The 23,959-nt window shown below is 44.0% G+C and overlaps 1 protein-coding gene across 2 annotated transcripts in view; it reads left to right on the top strand.

Moving 5' to 3' along the window:
* FRS2 (fibroblast growth factor receptor substrate 2) overlaps nucleotides 1-23,959 on the top strand; it is a 316,662-nt gene that overhangs the window by 129,487 nt on the left and 163,216 nt on the right. For both annotated transcript variants that reach the window (XM_085653899.1, XM_085653900.1), the window contains exon 3: nucleotides 21,328-21,485. The gene's annotated coding sequence lies outside the window, so the exon portion shown is untranslated. The remainder of the gene's footprint in view (nucleotides 1-21,327; nucleotides 21,486-23,959) is intronic.

Here is a 23,959-nt window from a genome sequence, read left to right as displayed (position 1 = left end):
GGACTGCTTTTTACAGCAGGAAACCCCAGCTTGTAGAAAACTACACAAGAACAGTACAAACATGAGAATGGGCAGCAATGACGTGCACAGTCCTGTCACCCACCGGGAAGCCATGAGAACCAACTAATGTACCAGTCCTGCTCAAGGGCACCTCCCTACCTACGCATGTCGGTTTGTAAACAATGCAAGTACTTGAATGGCAAGAGCCAGAGTTCCATTGTCCATGTCATTGCCCGGGATAAATGTGCAACAGGACACACCGATCTTGGCAGTCACCCCTTCCTCCATTGCAGTCATCAAGTTCAACACATAGATGTTGCATCACCGTGAGGCGGATAAATCTTAGGTCTTCCTTGATTGCATTAAGGCCGAGCTCAGTACTATTCATCATTTCCCATCTGGTTATTTGCAACCAGCACAGTGAAGCTGGGTATGGAGCCTCCCGCTTTGACTTGTGTGTCAGAAAACAGCCTGAATTCTACTGGAATGACCTTGAACTGAGCCCAGCCAAAATAATCAGCAGTTGTTTTCTTCTTTAGTGGATGTTGGTATAACTCTGACAGATCTTCTCCAGGAATGACCAGAGTAATGGTGTGTATGGTGACCAGGGAGCGCATACCCGGCCATCCGGGGACGAGCTGAATATAGCCAAATTCACTGCACTGCAAGTAGGTATCTATCAACGTGGAGGTGCCCTGTTGCATGTCCAGTACGTGTGGTATTGTGCCTCAGTACTCATTTGTGCTGAGTGGGATCGTTCCTTTACCTGAAACACAAAAAATGGTGTGTAAGTTTCCATAGAATTAGAAGTTTCCCTTTCTCTTCTACCCACGTGTACCTTTCTATCTCGGTGTCCCATATTTCCTGACATGGGTTATCTATGCTGGTGTTTAACCCTCCCCTACGAATTTTAATTTCACTTTGTATCCTCAAATTGGATATCCCTACACTGGAACTGCATTGCTGGTGTCGCATTTGTTAAAAAAAAAAAAAAAAGACCACACCAGACGCTCTAAGAGCCACCCTTGAACCACAGACTGAAGCGGGATCGGATGTGTTTGTGCACTGGTGCGATGACTTTGCTACCTCCAAGAACCTCTTTTCTGGAAAGTCTCGGGACTAAACAGTAGCCTCCCCTATGGTGCCGCACCTGGGCATCCTATGTAACTCTGTTTGAATCTTGCTAGGATCAGTGAAGAGGTACAGCGATGTGGGATTGATCTCGTAACAGGTCACGTTCACTACCACTGTGTGGGGTTCTACTATGTTGGGGGGTTTTAACTTATTGTGTAGGTGGGTTTTGAGATTTTGTAAAGGCATTGCTTCCCCAGAGAGTAACCCCTCACTGCTGCAGTTCTTTTTGGGCTGGGATCCCAGTCTGTTGCTGTTGTAGCCATGTATTTGACCAACCACCTTCTCCGTGCTGCGGTAATGCAGTGGCTGTCCGCCCTTTCCGCAGCTGCGGAGAAGTCTTGTTGTCTTGTTGTCTTGGTACTGAGGATGGGGATTTTGCGGGGACTGTCCCAGATTTATCGATCTCTGCTCTTGGTATGCCTTTATGCAGCATCGGTCGGCCATGTGGCTCATTCGGTGGCAATAATAATCCCTGAGGTCTGGCTGCTGCCAGCCTCCCTGACCTCTGCCGCTATAACTGGGTTGAAATCATGTGGGGTTTTGTGGTGGATCCCCAAGACAGGTGCCAGTTGTATGTGGGCGGCCAACACTGCCCCCTTGAGGGCGGTCTTTTTCAATTTGTGTTTGACCAACTTGACGATGTCTCTCTGGCTTGGTCCTGTTTTCCCCCATCATTTTCCGGTTTCTTGCTATAATAGTGTAGTATGTGGCCCTGTATTTACTTCCAGAGTTTGGTGTCTAACCCTACTACGCTGTCCAATCCACTTTGCATTTCGATGGGCAGCGCCTTATTGAGGATGTGATAGAAAAATGCAACCTGGAGTCCATATCTGTCCATCACTGTCCTGTCTCATGTCCCTAATGTGACCTCATACTGTCTAGAAAGTCTGTTATGGTCTCCCCATATTGGGTCCCTGTATGAATTGAATTCAGCCCGTCATGCTCGGTGTTGGTCAATGTATCTGCAGGGATGCGGGCTAGGGTGCACACCTTGTTGGTCTGCTCTTCGATAAGACTGCTTAGCAGACTTTTGACATTGCCTATTGCTAGCTTTAACCATGCTGTTTTATTCTAAAAACATGAGATCCATTTCCCCGCCCCATCCATCAGTGGCGGCAGTTTGGTTCTGAGCCTCCCTTATCCATCTGGGCCCATGGCACATAGATGGTTCTCGACATGTCCTTCTGCAGTAGTGGGCACATTTTGGCTTGGGGCAGCGCTGCTGGTTTCTCTCCAACCTAGCGCTCCTGTTTCCTTAGGTAATCCTGCATGTGGGGTAAGTTCCATTTGGGATCTCCCCCTCTGACCCAGGTGCAATCCTCTGCAATATATATATCTTCTGGTTCAAAGGACCCTTCCTTTGGCCAGGGTCTATCATACTGGCCGTCTCTTTCAGTCCGGCGGGCTAGCAGGTGGCAAAATTGTTGTGTGAAGGTCTCTCCTTCCTCTCTGGTCGCTATCTCCCTTGGGGTCAGTTATCCATACTGCACGTTCGGGGGGAGCAGCGGATGTCTTCGTCGCTGCTCTTCTCGTGTGCACGTAGAGGTGCCATGTTGCTTCTCTGGCATCTTAATTGAGTCTGTACCAGGCTACCTTGATCCCTTATCACCAGGTCGGCCCCTCTCCTACACTGGCGATCTGATGAGGTACGGGCCCCAGGTAGAAGTCTCCCTTCTAGTTCTGCCTCAGACTCTTCTCTGAGCGGTGCTCTATGCCTACCCCCGCCCTCCCCAGATGCTCTGTTCTCTTGTTGAGTTCTCATGGTGAGAGCTCTTTCTCTCTCTCCATCCTTAATTCATGCCTCTCCTCTGAATCCCAGCTGGGTTGTTTTCTTCATTCTGAGCTAGACTCTGTTCTTCTGGGTAGGAATTTGTCCTCAAACCAGCTTTCTGTTATTCCTTCACCTGCCGGAGTATACCCTGCGGCTCCCCTCTCATTGCCTGATCCCGGAGGACTGGGGCCCCTTTCTTCGCCCCCATTAGCTATATTGCTGTCTAGTACTGCTATGAACCTCTTGTGTGTTATCCCGGAAGAGTGGGAGTGCACGTTCGTCATGCTGAGGGGGAACGCAATATCCGGGTAGAGGGGGGGGGGGCATTGTGCTCTAGCACTGCACTGGGGACAACCTGGGATAGCGTGAGCAAGGTGGCCTGCTGGTCTCACTCGTCTGTCTTTAGTTGATTGTTGTTAGGGGGGGGGGGATAGGCACTCGGGCTCCCTCAACTAGTGGATTTGTATAACCTAATGCGGGGATGGTAGGCAATGGAGAGAGCACTTCCATTCCTACATACGGCAGGAAAGGCGCATACAATAGGGTTGTTGGTCTGGGCCTCCTCAAAAATATACCACAGTTCTAACAGTGCCACTCTTCTGGTCTTCTTTTGCCCTATGTATTTGGTCTGAGTGTGTGCTCCTGTCTGTTCGATTGTTAGTGTTGAAGGACTCTCCCCTCGGGTCTGGGGGAAGTGTGCGCGTGCCATTCATGGCAATACTTGCTACGTTTTTTAATCTGTGTGGGAAACCTAGTTTGTATGCGTTTCAGCGGCCACTCTGATAGCTGGGAACTTTTTTAAGGAACTGGCACGCTCTAGCTTCTTGGGATCACACAATATTAGACTTTACTCTGATCATTGGGGAAATAAATACACGGAGATTACTAGTTACAGCTACTTCTATGAGCTCACTACTGTTTACATATATGCATCACAATTGACATTTCACAAACGCAAACAAAAAATGCATATGACTGTCACTACCTGAAGAAAGTGCAGTGATTAGTTCAAGATGTGTGACTAGCAAACAGCAGATATGGAAAAACGACTGTACGTTCAGTTGCAACAATTTACCAGCACTACAGCACCAAGAATGCATCAGTTAACCATAAGGAAGGAAAAAAGAGAAAAAAAGGTCAGAAAAAATGATGGCTTTGTCAAGAAAAATTCCTTAGCCCGCTCCTTAGCGCATGCTACCCGATGATGAGGGGAGGCTTTGCGTGGTACACAGTACTAAGTGAGCATGATAGTCTGTCAATATTGGCTCGAGGACAACGATAGCAATAATTTACGTGGAAACGAGGAACAACTTGACAATCACAGCCCCTCCTTGGCCAAGCACAAGCTATACCTAATCTCCAAGGTCCAAATTTTCCCTAACTTCCGAATTATACCCAGGGATCATGCGTACTATTTGTATCATGCCCAATGGTCCAAACTAATAACAACCTTCACCTTTCATTGCGTGCTGACTATCAAAAAAGAAGACTTCAGCGGGATCGCCTCGAGGCCGCCTTGTGACTACTCCTTTCGGACACACAAAATAGGCAACATGTCAGATTTCTATCGGTGGCAGTGCGCTCAGGATAAATGTTTGCGCTTCTTCTTAGTTTGCCATACGCCAAATGCTGGGACTAAGGGCCAGATGTAATTACTTACCCAATTGACGGCGGGTTAATGGTGGACCTCTACCCCACGGATTCAGCAGAGCTTTAAATAAATTGCTGCGTCTGCTAGCCTTCCTTGCTGCGCTGATGTGAATTAGTCAGAGCGGGGTCCTTTCCTTTGGCTGCAGTTGGGTTTAAAGCACCAATCGCTCCTATCTGGCTTGCCAAAATGTTGCTCGAATATTAATTTACCTTGAAAAACAGACATGAGGCGTTAAGCAAAACAGGAACTGTTGGTTTAATTAAAGTCTGTGGCCGGGAGTATAGCATATAGAAAGGGGTCTGAGGACTGTCTCACAGTACAGTAGTTTTGTTAGTCTTTATAAATTTCTTGAAACATCATAAAATAATTCATAGATCCTATGTAGGGTGAGGAAGGCAGACCTAGTCATGGAGTCGTAAATCATTTCCATCTGAAGGCAAATGCAGGTGGATCTCGACCTTGGGCGGACACATTGAGGGTAACTTTTCCTGATGTCCGACATGGGGAGAACGGAATTGCTGTGACCTGATTGGCTGAGTGTTCCTAACTGCATGTGGCATCTACCTTTATGGTGTTTTGCTAACGCGTGCCCCTCCGGCCACGTGTGTTTTATTGGGGCTAATCCCCTCGGACCATTGTCGTGTCGCTGCCTGTCTGTGTGATTGATCTGGGTTTTTCCAGTTTGCGTGTTTGTCCTGCCGGTTTCATGCCACCCGCCAGTAAATCGGCAATCAGTGCCTCAGGCCTAGGTCACAGGGCCTGCCTGACTATGTATTTCTGACTCTGGGCTGATGGAGAGGTCATATTGGGGGATTTCCACAAGTGATTAAATTTCGTTTTTATATATAGATGTATAATTGCGTACATTAACGTCAATATTAACATATACATGTATCCCAACGTAAGGGAGGGTTATTAAAGCTCTAAATCTAATTGAGCAAGCCAAATATTATAGTGGGGGTTGAATGGATGATAGATAATCAGGTTTTGTCTTTGGATCTTCATTGATATCCCTAAACACTGGTTAGACCCTCCTGTCTGTGGGATCTCGTAATACTTTTATAATAGAAGGTCTCTAATCAAAATCATTTTTCTTTACATAAGATTTTCTGCAGGCCACATTAAGACTTTTTTTTGGTTTTCACCTTCTCTAAAGATGAACTGCTGTGCCCTCATTATTCCAGAAAATTCCCCTGTTCTGACACGAAATAAAATCCAGCTGCACTTCTTTTTATTGCATATTAACTCTCAGACTTGCATGTATGATCTGAAATGGATTAGATTGTGAGGACTAGAGCAAGTCTACAGTTGGTTCATGGATTTATTCTGACAACACACATGGGGGAGGTATTCTCTGCATCACAGACCAGGTTGGCCCTAGCAGTATGACCGGGGTCATTTCCGTACCCCAAATCAAATCAAGCTTTATTCGGTTAAAAAAGTACAACCATAAAAGCATCCTAAAAACAATATTTGACATCTTCACATTTCATCGCAATCTGTACATTAAAAATCATGAAAGGTTAACAAATTCCACTATACATAAATTTACGCTATGAACACGATTCAACGAAGGCAAACCTGGGAAATAATTGATATATAAAGTGCCACGTGCATAATATACAGTATGGCAACAAAACTACCACCCTGAACATCATTAATCAATATGTGTCCTATCTTCTTCATAGACAAGGTCCTCGAGGTGCGACTTATTTTTTCTTCTAATTGCTGTCTGAATGTAAACCGCCACATCATTACAAACTGTAATTTTCTAAATTGCAAATAAAATCCTAAGCAGTTTTATAGTTAAACAACCTTTCCTTTACAAATACAGGACGTAAAATACTCTTCCTAATATCTCTATAGAAATCAAGAATAAAATAAAGTGTAAGGTTGTCTGATCAGATTTTCCATCACAGGGGCACTTTGGGAGAGTTCATTTTCATTTACCCATGGTCGGCAAAGCTATTAAAAAATGGGCAATACCCATTCTTAACCTATTAAGATAAAATATGTTTTGTATTCGAGACCTGGAGTAAATAACGTGTCCCTGGTGCAATTGGCCTATCACAGTATGCTCTGGTCAGCTGCTTCGAGTTTGCCTCAACTTCGCTTAGCCATTTCCTCGATTATGAGTCTGTTTTTTTGGTCCTTTTTACTGTAGTCAAGTATTTGCAAGGGGTTGTTTAAATCTATGTTCTGGGCGCATTCTTTTCAGAGATTACTAATATACATCAGCCAGGGTATTATTTTTACCATACTGAAGGGTGAGGCAATCCTTAATGATTTCCTGGGTAAATTTGGTACCTTCCTTGCTCCATATCCCATACCAAACAGAGAGACCTGCTACACTGATAAAATCATTAATATAAGGCGGCAAGCTCTTTGTGCATGCTATATATAGGAGTAGAGTAGGGGACGGCTAGCAATCTTCTTAGAATCAGACGCTGCTCAGGTATACTATTGTATTCTGTAACATTGCTCCAATGGAGTCTAAGATAGTATACAAGTATGGGGGAGCATAAAGATACGCAGCATTACACGGTGAGCCAAGAATATGGACTGGTATACTAGAGATTAGGATGCTATCTACAAGACACAAGGTTATCCCCAAAAGTTCATAATGATTTGGGGCCTGTGGAGGGAACTTCAGGAGTGTGAGTAGCACCTGGTGGGTAAGAATTAAGAGAAGACCTCAAGCACTTGAGATGAGGAGCTTTCGGGTGGAAGTGTTCCTAATATATATATTTTTTTTAATCCGAGGAAGGAGGGTATGAGTGGGTATGTGTGTATGGAAATACACACACACACACACGCGCACGCCAAATAAGCAGGACAGAAGTTCTCACTGTATTTGTAGTCAATAGGAAGTTATGCACTAAGCTGTTCAGGAATCCAACGGAAGGTAACCTAGTGCTACACACCCGCAGCCAACATCCACACAGTTTGGTGAACAGCATCCCATATGGGGAACTCTTCAGAATTAAATACAAATGCTCTTTGAAGACAGACTATGTGATAGGAGCGAGGGAGGCCCTTAACAGATTTAGGGAAAGCGGGTATTCCAGTACAATATTGAAAGAGGCTAGTAGAAAAGTCAATAAGAAAGAAAGGATGGACTTACTCATATCAAAGCAAAGAAACAGAAAGGAAAAGGACATAGATGATAAAGTAAGACTAATTGTGACTTTTTCTAACAATTCTAGGCAAATCCGCAAGAGAGTGGAAAAGAATTGGGGCATTCTCCAGACAGATGTGATTTTGGGAAAAATGCTACCAGAGAGACCAGCTATAACACACAGAAAAGGTGTGTCCCTCAAGGACATGTTGGTGTATAGTCACTTTGTAGAGAAACCTCTGAAAGACAGAAGTTGTGGGCTTTTATCGTTGCACTAATAGCAAAGCGTGCAAACTCAGCAGTTAAGTGAAGGATTACGAAGTCCCAGGTAGAACTGAAAAATCAAGAAACTATTCAATTGTAACTCGGACTTCGTAGTCTACTAAGCGAAGTTTGCCCATGTGGGAAACTATACGTGGGCAGTACAGTGCATGCTGCCAAGAACCGGGCCCCAGAACATGCAAGAGCAATCGCGAATCAGAGCATCTATCCAGTAGCAAGGCACGTCACAGAATATCATCAGAGCAAAAGTGACAGACTAAGATTTTTCTGTCTAGATCGGGCAACGCATATAGAGCGAGGTGGAGACAGAGCAGGATCACGGAGACAACTGGAGTCCAATTATATAATCAAATTGGGAATCAAGGTACCAGTAGGACTTAACACAGAAGAAGGATTATGGGTACACATAGGATGAACCCAGACAGGGACCCCATTAGATACGAACCATGAATCCTATGCTGGAGAACCTCCGGTGTAGAACTAGGACCAGCAATAGAGACAGGGTCCCCATATGTGTAAGGGTTAACGGTACAATAGCAATAGGCTGCGGAATATATTGGGTTGGAATCGGATAAGTAACATTACATTCTGGAGATAATATAGAGTAAAGATAGCAAGCCCATTCAAGGCTTTATGTTTTGAATTCAATACATAAGCATCACATGATGGAAGCAGTAATCAAATTGGGATCTATATAGAGAAATAATAGAGAAGCCTTACGTTTATTTAAGGTGGCAGATTCATGCTGTCTGAGAGAGCACCGAATGACATGTTGGGGCATTAAATCTATCTAATACAGTCATGATAGAGGAAAGCATATGAAGCCCCTATAGCACGATGGTCATTTCAAAAAGTTGCTTCCACCTATGTCAATGTCAAATGTATATTTATTTTGTATTAATTTGGCTGTTGAATCCCGATAGTAATGGTCTGTTTCTTTTGATAAATTTGGAAAATGTAATGAATGCATTTGATTACCAGATCTCACAGTATGCATTTTAAGATGGCTGCGATGTTTACCAGATTATATAATGGGCCAGCTAAGTAATTTTTTAATGTCACGTAAAATGCGCTGCTTACCAATAGAATGGCGATTTATAAGTGGGTCGTTTATTTTTACAAACTGACATCAACGAAGGCCAGGAGGCCGAAACGCGTCTGTCAGTCTATTTTCACTATGGGTTACTTGTAAAATAAAATAACTGAGAAATCAACTTGCCTGGTGTGCTCGGCGTCTCTTTCGTGGTACGTTGCATCCAACATGAGTTTGCCCTCGTGTGTCGTGAGCAAGGCAGATAACTCAAACGCGTAGGGTGTTTTTCGGCTGGGAACTGCAAAATAATGGAATAACCCTTTTTCTGGCAAACCTTATGGATTGAACCTTTTTTGGTGGAAGGAGTGTGCGTTTTGCGGCTTTGCTGCTTTGTGGAAAGACAAAATTGTCAGGGCTTCCTTGTACCCTGACGTGCACTGGAGCTGTGGTGTCCCGACTTCATCTCAATGACTGCCCAGCAGGCGATGTACCACTACCCAGAAGCCACGCAGTTTTGGACATTCCCATAATGTCTGTCCCGGGGTACCCTGTTGATTAAAGCCCTGCAAGTATCTTTCCTTATCTACTCTACCAATTTAGAACAGTCTAATTCTCTTACAATATGCGCAGTGTAGCATCATAAACTTGACTAATTGGAAACCTGACTTAATTGTGACCTCCCTAGGGAATTTGCATGCCTCATGCCAGTCTATATCTCCAAGGACACTCAGATCTTGCTCACATTTGTCTTATAGTTTAATCAAGTTGACATTTAGTCAATAGTGTTTTTTAGATCTGGAATATTGTGTGTTTATTTAGTAGGGCTGCCAACAATCTGAGCTATACAGGTCTCATCTGCTATAACCTTCGCGTGGCAGGCATATTAAGTTAAAGCTTGTTGAACCTGCAAATATTTGCAACATGGAGTCTGCCAGCTGAAATTATCATTAGATTTCACCAAATGTCAGCCTGCCTTGCGCATCCATAAGTCGCTGATCCTGTTTCTGAAAGGAAATTGTCAGTCATTGTTGAAATGATGCACGAAGAGGAACATGAAATTAGATGGGACGCATGGAATATGAGTTGTATGCATTTCTAAGATTACCAATAGAAGTACTATGTGAAAACATGGATATTGCATAACGTGCAATTAAATAAGGCATAGCAATGTTAGAAACTGAGGTAGTGGAAAGGAGGAGCAGCATCTGTTGGCAAATTTCCCAAAGCACAGCCTGGGATTCTATTCTTTGCTCGGGATGAATGAGTGGCATAGCGCTCTGCCGAAACTGATTGAGTGTCTGATTGTATTTGAGATTGTGTGACGTACTTGATGTATTTTGGAACAGGTTGTTAAACGGGCACAGGGATGTTGAACTTCAGGCTAAGGACTGGGAAATTGATAATTGAACGAAAGATGAGGGCTAATTTTGCTTGTGTGATCAATATATGTTGCACATCATTCTATGCCAATGCTCTGATCAAAGTAAGGAACGGGTGAAGTGTTTTGTCACTTGGTTCCTACTAATCCATATTATCTGCGTGTTTGTTGGACAACAAACTTTTGGTGAGGTGCTTAGACTGATTCCGAGCACCCCTGCATGATATGCTGCTAGAGACCAGCTAGCACACAGTGCCACCATACGCCCCCCTACCTTACCAGAGAGCTAATGGTTTCTGGCAACCACTGAGCATTACAACCCTGACCCCTTGGGGATCGTTGAAACCGATAAGAACCTTTCGCCAAGTGACTCGTGCTTACTGGGGCCAAGAGAAATATACAGAATTCACAGTAGGACATTTTTAACATATTTATTGAATTAACGTTATTATTGCATAGAGTACATGAGCTGCGATAATCAGTAGACCGAAGCAGATGAAAGTGATTATAAGCACCAAAAGTGTAAATAGTATAGTTCTACCATGGTGCTAAAATAGTGTATATATGCAGGCATATAAAAAAGGCAGTAATCGGGCGTACTCCTACTATGAAAACCATACTCTGCATATACCTAGAGTGTATGTAGATGTGATGCCAAAAATCCCTTCAAGGAACGATCCAAACCCATTACCTGGCGGGGGAGAATGTAGGAGCCCATCTTGGTCAGGAACTGGTCACCCCTCAAGGATATGTCAGACCACTGCATGGTGAAGTCTCAGCATGTATGGACTCTCGGTGTCCGCTGAAGTGCCTCGTCTGCTAATCTTTTGGGATGCTCATTGATTATAATAGAAAGCATCCTTGTGATGTGCATATAGATTAGCGATGTTGTGGTTATGTAGATAGCCCTGTCGACCCGTGGATGAAGATAGAACAACCGTTGTACATAGCGCATCAAGTGGCCTTGTACATGGTGTTTGAGGCTTCGTTATAACGTTATGGGAAGTTAGCTGTGTAAATAAAGTAGTTTCAGAGAAACTAATCCAACATTGCCGCACACGCAAATATGTGCAAAAGGTAGCAGCAGAAATGTTACTGTGTAAAATTTGGACAATGTAAGAAAAATATGTAGCTCTGTTATTTGGACCTAAGCCTGGCACATAACAGTTTGAAACTGAATGCAATTCAACTGCTTCAGTGTCTACTATTTTATCGATGTAGTTTAAGATTGGCTTTGCAGATCTCCTTGACGTACTAAGTACTGCATACAAGATTGGCATTCATATTCTCTGATGAATGTCTCATTGATAAGGTGAGGGGATCTTTCCATTTGAGGATTCCTGGTATTGTTCACATTTACACAAGTCCCTGTCATCAAGCTCCAGATAAGATTTTCAAATAGAAATATTTCAATCTGTAAATTTAGAAGTTGAAATTGTTTGTAGCATGTGTGGCTGTAGATGCACATGGTCTGCATACTCCTACCTTCTACTGTTCCATTCAGGCATTTACAACTTGTTTTCCTTCGAAGAAGTCATTCGAGTCACAAGGTCTCTGTGCCTCCTCCACCAATCGTGAATGCACATGGACTGCAACTCCATTGTCAATTGCTTTTCTCCACCATCTAGTTCAGACATGATTCTGCATGCTCTTGGTCTCTGAGTTAGTCAATTCGCGTCACAGCCCCTTAGTTTGTTGTTTTCCATGGTGTGCTAGAATACTTTTGACTGCAGTTTTTTCCAATGGAGCCAGATCCGTTCCTCTGGACCCACTGTGTGCTCCCGAGTTTCCTTTGGAGAATGAACACATAAGGTAATGGAATGGACGTCCTTCAAGAAATGCCCGCCTTGCCACTCTAAATACCCCTGAGTCGACCTGCATATTGTCTGCAATCTTTAGCTCTAGCCGGCGCACGAGTAGAGCCACTGCATCTGTTTGGTGTTCCGCAGCCACAACACTGTCAGCGCGCAAGATGGACGGTGGGCCCACAGAAGGATGGCCAAATCATCTGCAGAAAAGCCAGAAATCATCGGCAATGCTCATCCTCTCAGCACTGAGAAAGAGGAGGAAGCATTGGGTGAGTCGCCCAATATCTCAGTACACCAGCAAAGTTGTGAGTTAATAGAATTTGGCTTTTTGGAGTCAGACCAGGAGGAATTCATGTACGAAGAAGAGGCTCCCGGGGACAATCCGTCCACCTCTGTTCATGCTAAAAGACCACTCCTCGTGTGAGTACTGTTGATGTCCAAGATCTTCTCTAAACTCAGAAAAGGCTGCATTTCTAAGTCGAGCACTGCTCCTCTGGGTGACCAGCATCGAGCCCCATTCCAAGCCACGGCCACCTTTCGGTGCACCATAGCCCTTGGGTGCTGGTTGACGCCAAAGCAATGCCTAGGAGCAGTGAAAGACCATTCCAAGGGCCTTGGCGACCTTCTGGTCCGAGGATGCGTGTCGGCACCAAACCCTTGAAGCCGGCTCCCTCATCAAGGTTGAAAACTCCGTCTGTGTCGAAGCAACCATTGGATCAGAGACCCAATTTTGACATTGAGGAATGCCCCATCCTCGAGAGGCTGCAGCAAGAGACCAACAAGGCAGAGGAGGTTTATCAGCTACCCACACACAGACAAGATCTCCGCCTTGGTAGAGACTCTGCCAAAGAAACGCAAGCTTGCTTTCCGGGTGGCTGTGCCATAAGACACTCCCGTGTCCTTCTTGCCTGCCAACAGGTTCAAAAACAAGGTCTTCACTCCTCTTCTGCCTCTTCCTAAACCTCTCACCCCTCCTATTCCTTCACCACAGGGATCCCTGGAGTCATACTATAATACTGGCAGTCTTAGCCCTTATTCCAGCGCTGAGGACTTCTCTAGTCTACCCAGGTACCCCAGGAGAGCATTCTGAGGATTACGACATAGACCATTAGACAGACTCTGATCTAGAACATTTTCCCGTCTGTCTCTCCCTACCAGATAACACTACGGTGAACCACAGTGCCATTCGATGCGTTGCTGCCTACCATAAGTTAGAGATGTATGCCACCCCGAAGGAGGACTACTTTTTACTAGAGATGCTCTCAAAGACCGAGCTCTGTCCAGTACCTCCAGATGCTCAAGTGGATGATTAGATCAGCCCCTTAGATCTTCAAAGAGCCTGTTTAAGCTTTCATGGTGACAACATGCATCGAAAAAGAAATATAAACCAGTACCCTCTGACCTAATCTACGTCTGGGAGTCATGTCCCACTGGATTCCTTAGTGCTTACCATTGCTAGAAAGAGAGCAGTAGCCCAGGCAACTGTAAACGCTCCTCTTCCTGACAAGGAGAGCAAACGGATTGATGCTGCTGCGAAGAGAGTAGTGGTGGGTGTGACCATGCACTGTCACATCGTCAATTCTGTAAGCCTCCTTCCTTGGTAGGATAGAGCCCACTGGGCCGAGATTGAGGAGCTCCTTCCGCATCTCCCTGATCAGTATTGCAAACGGGGGCAAAAGCCAGTTGAAGTAGGTAAGGCTATTTACAGTGCAACTATAAGGTGTGCACTGGATGCATCAGACGCAGCAGCCATGGGTGCACACCTCAGTGATCCTTCGGCACCACTCTTGGCTCAGTGTGTCTGGAATTAAGCAGGAGGGGCCCCTTAACCTACTTTCTACAGGGCACACTTTTTTGACCACAGGTTAACTCTGTACTTGAAAAGATCAAGAAAGACACAGAAACAGTCACGGCGATGGTGCCCTTCAGGCCCCTTTAGGTAGGGGATGCTGTTAGCAGGCAACAGTCAAGAGGCAGCTTGAAAGCAACTTCTCCAGATCAAACCCATTCCTACCATCGGCATCAACAGGGTTTATCACCCTGTTGGTGGCAGGGGTTTTACATGAGTCTCCTTTAGAGGAAATGTTTACAGAGGCACCCCTCATAGGGCAGCCTCCACCTCCAAAAATGTACTTTCCTCGCATCCCCGCGATCACACACCACCTGTTTGGGTGAGACTTTTAGGGTTCCTTCCCCACCAGGTAGCGATCACCACAGGTCCTGACCATCATTGGGCACAGCTACAATCTAGAGCTCATCTCATCCTCACTAAATATCCCACCCTGCACCCACACTCTTGGCCCAGAACAGCTCACATTTGTGGAAGGGGAGGTTTAGGGGCTCGTACTCAAAGGAGTCATAGAGCCAGTGTCCATCAACACTAGGGCAAAGGCATCTACTCCCTATACTTCTTCCTTCCCAAGAAGGATGGATCCCTTAGACCAATCCTCGACCTCCGCCCTCTCAACAGATAGATTCTGTCCAAACACTTTCACATGGTCACCCTACAGTAGACCTGGGCGATGCCTACTTTTACATTCCAATGCATCCAGCTCATTGGCATCCAGCTCATTGGCACTATCTCTGCTTCATGGCAAGTAGTCAATGCTACCAGTTCACCATGGCCCCAAGGGTCTTCGCCAAGTGTTTAGCGGTAATAACCGCTCACCTTAGAAAAGGAGGCACTCTTGTCTTCCCCCTTCCTCCACAATTGGCTGATCAAGAGCACAAGCAGACAGTAATGCCTACCCACAACCAGACCACATTCTCCCTTCTGCACAATCTGGGGGTAACAGTAAAAGCCACAAAATCGCACTTGGAGGCGCTCCAAATTCGACGCTGAACTCAGTTTTGATTAAACTCTTTCCCTAACCCCCAAAGAGTACAAACGACGTTACAGTAGCTTATCCCTCTTTTTTTGTTTTTTAGTTAAAACACTCCGTTCACTTGATGCACCTTCTGGGCATCATGGCTTCATGGATTGCCATAGTGCCAGACTCCATATACAACTGCTTCAGCAGTGCCTTTCAAGCCAGTGGTCACAAGTGGAGGGTCAGTTGGAAGATCTAGTGTTGGTAAGGGCCATCACCTATCACACTCTGCATTGATGGAACTGCAGCAATCTTTCGCAGGGCAGGCCCTTTTCCAACCCAGTTTAGCAAGTTACCATTACCTTGGACGCATCTCTAGTCAACTGGGGGGGCACATCTCAATGACTTGACAGTCCAGTGTATGTGACTACCTCATCAAAAGGGCCTCCACATCAACCACTTGTGTTAGCCATTCATCTAGCTCTTAAAGCATTTCTTCCAGGCAATGTAGTACTTGTGCTACAGACAACGTGACTGCCAGTTTCTACCTACAAAAGCCAGTGGGCACTAACTCTCCTCCACTCTTGGCCCTAGCGCAAAGATTTTGGTGCTGGGCCATCCACCACCAAGTTAATCTCTGGCAAAGTATCTTCCGGGAGTGGATGAAGACTTTGCAGACCGGTTTAGCAGGATGCTGCAACAAGTCTACAAGTGGGAACTCGTCGCTTAAGTCCTAATCCTCTGCTTCCAAAGATGAGGCATCCACACATAGAACTTTACACCACACACAAATGAAAAATGCCCACAATTCTTCTGCCAGGTTGCCACAGACCCAGTCCGTAGCCAGTCCTCTGGGGATTTTTCAGTGTAAAGATCTTAATACCAAACCTATACCTAACTATAATGTAAATTTAACCTTTGTTTCTTTCTCATTACAAATGTTTACATTGAGCGATATTGCTAGTACCATTATGTTTAGGGCTTCCCACATCAGTTTAACTAGTCCAGGTATCATCTGTATATGACTGACCTGGTTCGCTTCAGTTCCTTCTGGCTCTGAGAGGTCCACATAGTTACTTCAATACCCGCCCTCCAAATCATTTTCCTTGGCTTGCTTGGTTCTTGAATAGAGACTCTGCATCTATTCAATGTTGCTCTTGGTGTAACATAGTTTTAACGTCTGCTACTCCGCTTTCAAGCTCCTCAGCTTTTCCTGATTTCACCTGGTCTCTGCATCTGGTCAATGTTGCTCTTGGAGTAACATAATGTTGTTCTTCGAGTAACATAGTTTTAACGTCTGCTACTCCGCTTTCACGCTCCTCAGCCTTTCTTGATATCACCTGGTCTCTGCATCTGGTCAATGTTGCCCTTGGAGTAACATAGTTTTAACGTCTGCTACTTCGCTTTCAAGCTCCTCAGCCTTTCCTGATTTCACCTTGTCTCTGCATCTGGTCAGTGTTACTCTTGGAGTAACATAGTTTTAACGTCTGCTACTTCGCTTTCAAGCTCCTCAGCCTTTCCTGATTTCACCTTGTCTCTGCATCTGGTCAGTGTTACTCTTGGAGTAACATAGTTTTAACGTCTGCTACTTCGCTTTCAAGCTCCTCAGCCTTTCCTGATTTCACCTTGTCTCTGCATCTGGTCAGTGTTACTCTTGGAGTAACATAGTTTTAACGTCTGCTACTCTGCTTTCAAGCTCCTCAGCTTTTCCTGATTTCACCTGGTCTCTGCATCTGGTCAATGTTGCTCTTGGATTAACATAATGTTGTTCTTCGAGTAACATAGTTTTAACGTCTGCTACTCCGCTTTCACGCTCCTCAGCCTTTCTTGATATCACCTGGTCTCTGCATCTGGTCAATGTTGCCCTTGGAGTAACATAGTTTTAATGTCTGCTACTTCGCTTTCAAGCTCCTCAGCCTTTCCTGATTTCACCTTGTCTCTGCATCTGGTCAGTGTTACTCTTGGAGTAACATAGTTTTAACGTCTGCTACTTCGCTTTCAAGCTCCTCAGCCTTTCCTGATTTCACCTTGTCTCTGCATCTGGTCAGTGTTACTCTTGGAGTAACATAGTTTTAACGTCTGCTACTCTGCTTTCAAGTTCCTCAGCCTTTCCTGATTTCACCTGGTCTCTGCATCTGGTCAGTGTTACTCTTGGAGTAACATAGTTTTAACGTCTGCTACTTCGCTTTCAAGCTCCTCAGCCTTTCCTGATTTTACTTGGTCCCTGCATCTGGTCAATGTTGCTCTTGGAGTAACAGTATTAACGTCTGCTACTTCGCTTTCAAGCTCCTCAGCCTTTCCTGATTTTACTTGGTCCCTGCATCTGGTCAGTGTTACTCTTGGAGTAACATAGTTTTAACGTCTGCTACTTCGCTTTCAAGCTCCTCAGCCTTTCCTGATTTCACCTTGTCTCTGCATCTGGTCAGTGTTACTCTTGGAGTAACATAGTTTTAACGTCTGCTACTCTGCTTTCAAGCTCCTCAGCCTTTCCTGATTTCACCTTGTCTCTGCATCTGGTCAGTGTTACTCTTGGAGTAACATAGTTTTAACGTCTGCTACTTCGCTTTCAAGCTCCTCAGCCTTTCCTGATTTCACCTTGTCTCTGCATCTGGTCAGTGTTACTCTTGGAGTAACATAGTTTTAACGTCTGCTACTCTGCTTTCAAGCTCCTCAGCCTTTCCTGATTTTACTTGGTCCCTGCATCTGGTCAATGTTGCTCTTGGAGTAACAGTATTAACGTCTGCTACTCCGCTTTCAAGCTCCTCAGCCTTTCCTGATTTCACCTGGTCCCTGCATTTTTGTGGCAGCTGTTCATTCCTTTTTATAATCTGTGCTTTGAACTCTGTTGATGGATGGAGCTCCAATCCTCCCACCCTTATTCCATCTAACAAACGTTATCTTCAGTAAAATTATTTCTGATGTATATGGTTCTTCACTAAGATTCCTCTTAAGCACTCCCTATTCCTCTCGCTGGGGCTTGAGCTTTTTCAGTCAGTAGACTTTGACTGGCACCCTTGCTGCTGCAGCATTTAAAAACACAGATCCCAGAGGCACCCAACCAAAGGGATAAAATACCCCAATAAAGGCTTTACCCAGAACGGGTGATGTTTTCTTCGCCTTGTTTTCCATCCATGACTTCTATAGGCCAGGCCGGGAGACAGACTGAGCAAATAAAAAGTTGCTAAAATAAATTATTGAACATGTTGAAAACCAGTCGGCCTCAGACGTGGGGAGAGGGACTATGAGAATCTTCACTGCACCCATAAAAAGTTAATGTTGCCATAGGCAATCAACTAGTTTTTCTAAAGAATGCTCATTCCCCCTTCCTTATCTTGAAACAAATCTTAAAGTAGAACCCATAGCGGTGAGATACTTTAAACGACAGCTTATCCCAATTGCAACTCTTCTTCATGTCCAAACGTTGCTGGCGAAAGCAGAGCGGATTTAAGCTTAAAATCTGTCGGGGTGAAACACTTGCTAGGTCAAGAAAGGAAAGTGTGTAGTAAGAAGTGCCTTGACTATACAGTCAGAACGAGTAAATATTATATATATCTCCCTTATTTTTCCCCTCGCTATCCTTCCTCATCGCTTATCCTCCCTATTTTTCAGTGCCATTCCTGTTATCGGTTAAGAACTGTTCTAACAATTGCCCTTGAATACGAGGCAGCTATGCAAAAAAATGAGAATAAAAGTGTCCGTGTTTAATTCAGCTTTTTTTTTTAGACTAGATCAAGATAAACATAAGGTTATTGATAATGTAAGCATAAGATTAAATGCTAATATAGAAATGTTAAACACATAAAAAAAGTGATGACATAAAAAAAGCATGAGTTACCTTTATGGTGACTCTGTAGGCTCCTATCATTATCAACCCCATTTTGCTGACCTCTCAGCCATTGGTCAGAAAAAGCTCACCAATTTCTCGTTTTTGGTCTCACCAGACCGTGTAAGCTGTCTGGTTTTGAAAGACCTTGAACTTGTAGTGGGCTTACAGCTTAACCATTTCTTAACAGTAGTTGAATTTGCGCACTCATGTGCTGTTTGTGTGATTTAGTGGCTTGCTTACCTCTTGTGTTTGTCCAATCATAAAGGATAGTCTCTCTACAATTCTTTTCTTTGGCTGACTTGTATCCTTCCACTGTTGCAATTTTGGGGACTACTTGTTTTGCATTCAGGGATCTATTTGAGTGTATGTCTTTTCTGCCACTCTCCTTCATGTGCGCCCCCACAGCAAATACCCCACTTCCTAATGTGTTGCTCACCACCCCTCCCAGCCCGTCTGCTTCAGAGGGAGAATGCCCATACATCTTCTCCCTCGATTTCTGCAGAAGACCAATGGCTGAATCCTGTGTAAAGTAATGTAAGCTTTGGCAAGCATTTCTCTTCCTATTCTGACATAACCTTATATTTTTTGAATTTTGTTCAGGTTCCCGAGTTACAAGTATTTGAAAAATACACCACGCTGTTTATAAAGATTAAAAACATTGTTTTAATTGTACAGTCTAGAGATACTATGAGAGATGTTTTGCCTTTCCTTCCTTACTTTTATTCATTTTGCTCTCTGTAAACAGTACTTTAAAATTACTGGCGAAGCCTACAGCTCTATACTCGCATTAAATAGTCGCAACATATTTACTTGGCCAAAGCTTGTTTATACTGTGGGACCGGGCAGTGGTGTTCACATGCCTATGGCTAGATGTGTACCACAGAAACCAGCTCAGGCTCTCAGTGCTAATAGTGGTGTTTCGTATTTCTGCTGGGTGGCAGTGATACCAGAAGGCTGCCAATAGGACAGTCTTTGTACTAAAAGTAACTGAGCCACAGTAAAGAGAACGGCATCATACTTAGCTTTATTTCTATCTGCAGGGGAATCCTTGCAATTTCAGAATTTTAACATCTGTCTATGAAGAGACACTCAGTTAGCTGGCTACCGCTTTCATAGCAAAAGCACCCCAGATTAAAGGACAAAAAGAGACCAAAATGCTTCTAGTAAGACATCCTGCATGTTTTCACTAATGTCTGTGTCTTATTTGTTAATCGATGGCAACTTTTGCTAGCAAAATTAATGATTCAGCAAGCCAATTGTGCTTAAATTCAACTCGAGAAAAAACAGTCCCTGTAAGTAATTTTTTATATGCATTGTATATAATTTCCCTGCTGTCATTCCAGATTCTCAGGTTAAATGTATTCCTGCAGTTGACCTGCAGGGTAAAATAGCCTGAATAAGTGCTTTGTGTCTAGCATGCACCAACTTGCCGAGGTGCCTTCGGAGGCAGCCCACGCAGTACCATTTTTCCAAGATTTAACATTTAAAACGCGCTTTGCTTCAAAGTCGTTGTGAAATATGACTGATCGTTTAAGATAAATTAATTCTGATTTGGCTTTTTTGTTCTTATTTTGTTTCGTATGATTTCAGGGGAGTGATAGATTTTTCTAATCAACTTTGCGTTTCTTCTTTTTCAATAGTGCTCTCTTTTGTCCCTTTTCTTCTTCCCCCTGCGACCCAAAATATATTTTGTATCCAGATCCAGCAAACCGTCTGCGGCGCTTCTAGTGTCTGATTCCACCAGTGTAGCAAAATTCAGCTTTGTAAAAAATACTTCGCAAAGTTGCTGTTGAATACAGTAAGGCAGTGTTGCCCAAACTGTGGATCGCGACTCACTGATGGCTCTTGAGTCGATTATTGATGGGTCACACTTGGGAGGAAGCCAATAATTTCAGACAATTCTGTTTATGGTACATAGTGCATTGAATTTAATTCCGTTATCCACTAGTGAGCCCTGGTTTATTTGCAAAATTGGTGTAATACTTTGGAATTTATTCTATCTGAGCTAGAAGCTGGCTACTGGTTGTAAATTTGCTAAGCTTCTAACATTTGATTATTGGCGAGACTTCTGTAAGCCACTACCACTGTTTTTAGTTTGTAGTGGATTTGCCTGAGTTGGTATGTGATCTGCTATATTCGAGTCCAGTTTAAGTGTGAAACATCATAAAATACATATAACAATACACATAGGTTATACACACACCCAATTTGCAGTCAAGAACATCCTTGGAATGGAGCTTACTGGACTGGTGGAACATAGCCATTTTGTGTCGAGGATGCAATTTTTTTTTGTAAAATTGTTTCTGAACCTTTTGTTAGCTGTGTCCTCATGTTAGTTGACAATAGTACATTCAGCCAGTTTATGCATTCCACACTTGTTTTTTTCTTAACAAAATATACCTCCACCCCCTTAAAGTGGCTGCAATTCAACACTGTTTTATGTCCTTATAGGGGCAATGTTTTAAATTAAGTTGCTTGTTTTCGATGACTAATTTGAGTTCTTTTTCCTTTGACAGGTATTGTAAAAGGCTGCCTTCAAAGTTTCAATGTTGTTTCAAGGAACTATCTCACTTACATTGTGCTTATCCTCAAGCTTCTGTCTGCACTTGCATGTCTTGCTAAAAGTGGATCCTGTGGCTGAAGAGGTGCAGTCTCTGATGTCAGCTAAGTAAAGGTGAGCAGATAGGGCACTGGTTACCACTTGATGCGTTAAGGTCTCTTAAAGGCACTATTTCTTCCTGAGTTTGATAACTCGTTTGACTCTTGCTGTTATTTCTTCACTTTGATAAAACCTTCTAGTCTCAGTCCTGGAGCAGATATTCCTCTCCTTTAGGACATCTTTCCTAGCCTGTAAGCACTTAAATGCTTTGTTATAGGAGTATTGAAAGATATCCGTACCACATTGATACAACTGGTATCTATCGCCATGTCAAAATAATTTTGACATACTTGAGTTTTCCATACTACTTCAGGTGCATTTATTTGTTCACCAGGTACAATGTTAAGATTGGGTTACTTTATTTTCAAAAAATCAGTCAACTTTGAGCAGAACGTAGTAACTTGAATTGCATTGAATAACAATGTTAAGCACAAACTGTTTTTAATTCTTTAAAAAATCAGAGCAGAATTGGAACTTGCTCTCTGCATGCAAACTGTGTCATGTTAATCATCGACGATATGTATACCGTTTGGCAGCCATGGCATGAATGTATTTTTTTTAAAAATAAAACTGTTTTTCTTGGCCCGTAATCTTATTCATATGGCTCCACAGAAAGTAATATCTCTATTTTGCTTGCAGTAATCTATTTTAATATGGAGGCAAGGTATCGATTTATTAATGATGCTTTTATTTGCATAAATAGATTTTTGTGCTTTGAAGTTCTAATGAATTCCTACATCACAAATTTTCTAGTTCATACCAGTGATCAACAAATTAAATCTATTTTAATGTAATTTTTTTGTAAATATTTTACTATAACTTCTGTTGATAAGGTGGTTAAGAACTGTATATTCTCACTATCAACTAAAGCAACAAGACCATAGGTAAGATTTTATTCATGTATCAACTCCAGGCATTAAACTATATCACAATTTTGAGCCTTAGAATATTCCCCAGCGGTACCAAAGGGGGTGGTGATGGACGGACCATCAGAGCCAATCAAACACTCACACCCAGTCAACAGATCTGGGTTTGATCCATCACTGTTGTTTAGCCCACTCTGCCACCCCAGTTCAGACATGGCCATATGCAAATCAGTCTGACCCTGTGCCTCATGGGAACAGTCCAGCCCGAACTGCCAAGCCATGCCTTCCCTGGACCGGAACCAAGCTTCCTAGGACCGGTTTCTGGCATTTCAGCCGTCTTCAGCCAGGCTTGCTTGAATCCAGTGGCAAAGTGAGCAAGGGACTCACGTCTGTTCTGTTTCCGGTCCAGGGAAGGCATGGCTTGGCAGTTCGGGCTGGATTGTTCCCATGAGGCACAGGGTCAGACTGATTTGCATATGGCCATGTCTGAACTGGGGTGGCAGATGATACTGTCTTTCTATCACATGGGTGGAAATATTTTCTTCTGCAGGCTCTTTGCCTCTTTTGATTGTCCTAAGCATCATACATCCATTCCGTAGGTGGCGTTTTCTGCAATTTCTGCTCGGGTGGCAGTACATCACCTTGGACAAGTGGGTGTTACAGATTGTTCAGCAGGGTTACAAACTTCCTCTCTTGAAAATCTCGCCGCCTTTACAACCATCCCTAGAGCGGTTGATGCAGGACTGTCTCCTTTACGACAGGAAGCACATGCTTTTTTGGCTAAAGTAGCTATAGAAAGAATGCAGTTTACCAAGAATAGGTCCTGGTGGTTGTTCCGCTTTTTTCTGGTGCTAAAAATGGATGGAGGTCTTTACCCTATTCTAGACCTTTACCCTATTCTAGACCTTCACCCCCTCAAAACTACCCTGCCTTCAACCCTGGATGGTAGCGTTGGACCTGCAGACTCATTTTCACATCCCTCGCCTGCAGGTCCACAGGCTCTATCTGTTCATAGTGGGCCAGGAGCATTTTCATTTTACTGTGATCACTCATGGTCTCACCATTGCCCTTGGGGTGTTCACGAAAATGGTGTTGGTTGTCGCAGCAGATCTTCAAAAGTCTTTGGGTCCCATTCATCCCCTGCCTTGACGACTGGCTGCCAAAGGTGGGCTTGCCCCACACAGTCATGAACCACCTCCAGACTACGGGGGACCTCCTAACATCGTTGGGGACTCCTTCTCAGATGCTCCCTTTAATCTTAGTCATTCTGGTCACTGTGCAGCTTCGCACCTATGCCTTTGAGCGGTGAGTCCAGGACGTTCAAGTTCTAATTCCAATGCTTCAGCATTGAAACTGGATCCCATTGAGGATGACTGAGGTCGCTAGGACTGATGGCCTCCAGCATGCTGGTGGTCAAGCACTCTAGGTGGCATATATGCTGGCTATGCAGTGGGATCTGAAGTCTTATTGGCAACAGCACCACAGGGACCTCTCCAACCAAGTTCAGATTTTAGAGGAGCCTGCAAACGATTTGCAGTGGTGGGTGCTGGACTGCAATTTAGTCAGCGATAGACAACTCTTACTACCCCGACCAGAGCTGTCAGTGGATCACTGATGCATTGC

Source organism: Triturus cristatus, chromosome 4_1, assembly GCF_964204655.1.
Source record: "Triturus cristatus chromosome 4_1, aTriCri1.1, whole genome shotgun sequence".
Taxonomy (NCBI): Eukaryota; Metazoa; Chordata; class Amphibia; order Caudata; family Salamandridae; genus Triturus; species Triturus cristatus.
This window is presented reverse-complemented; position numbering and strand designations above follow the sequence as displayed.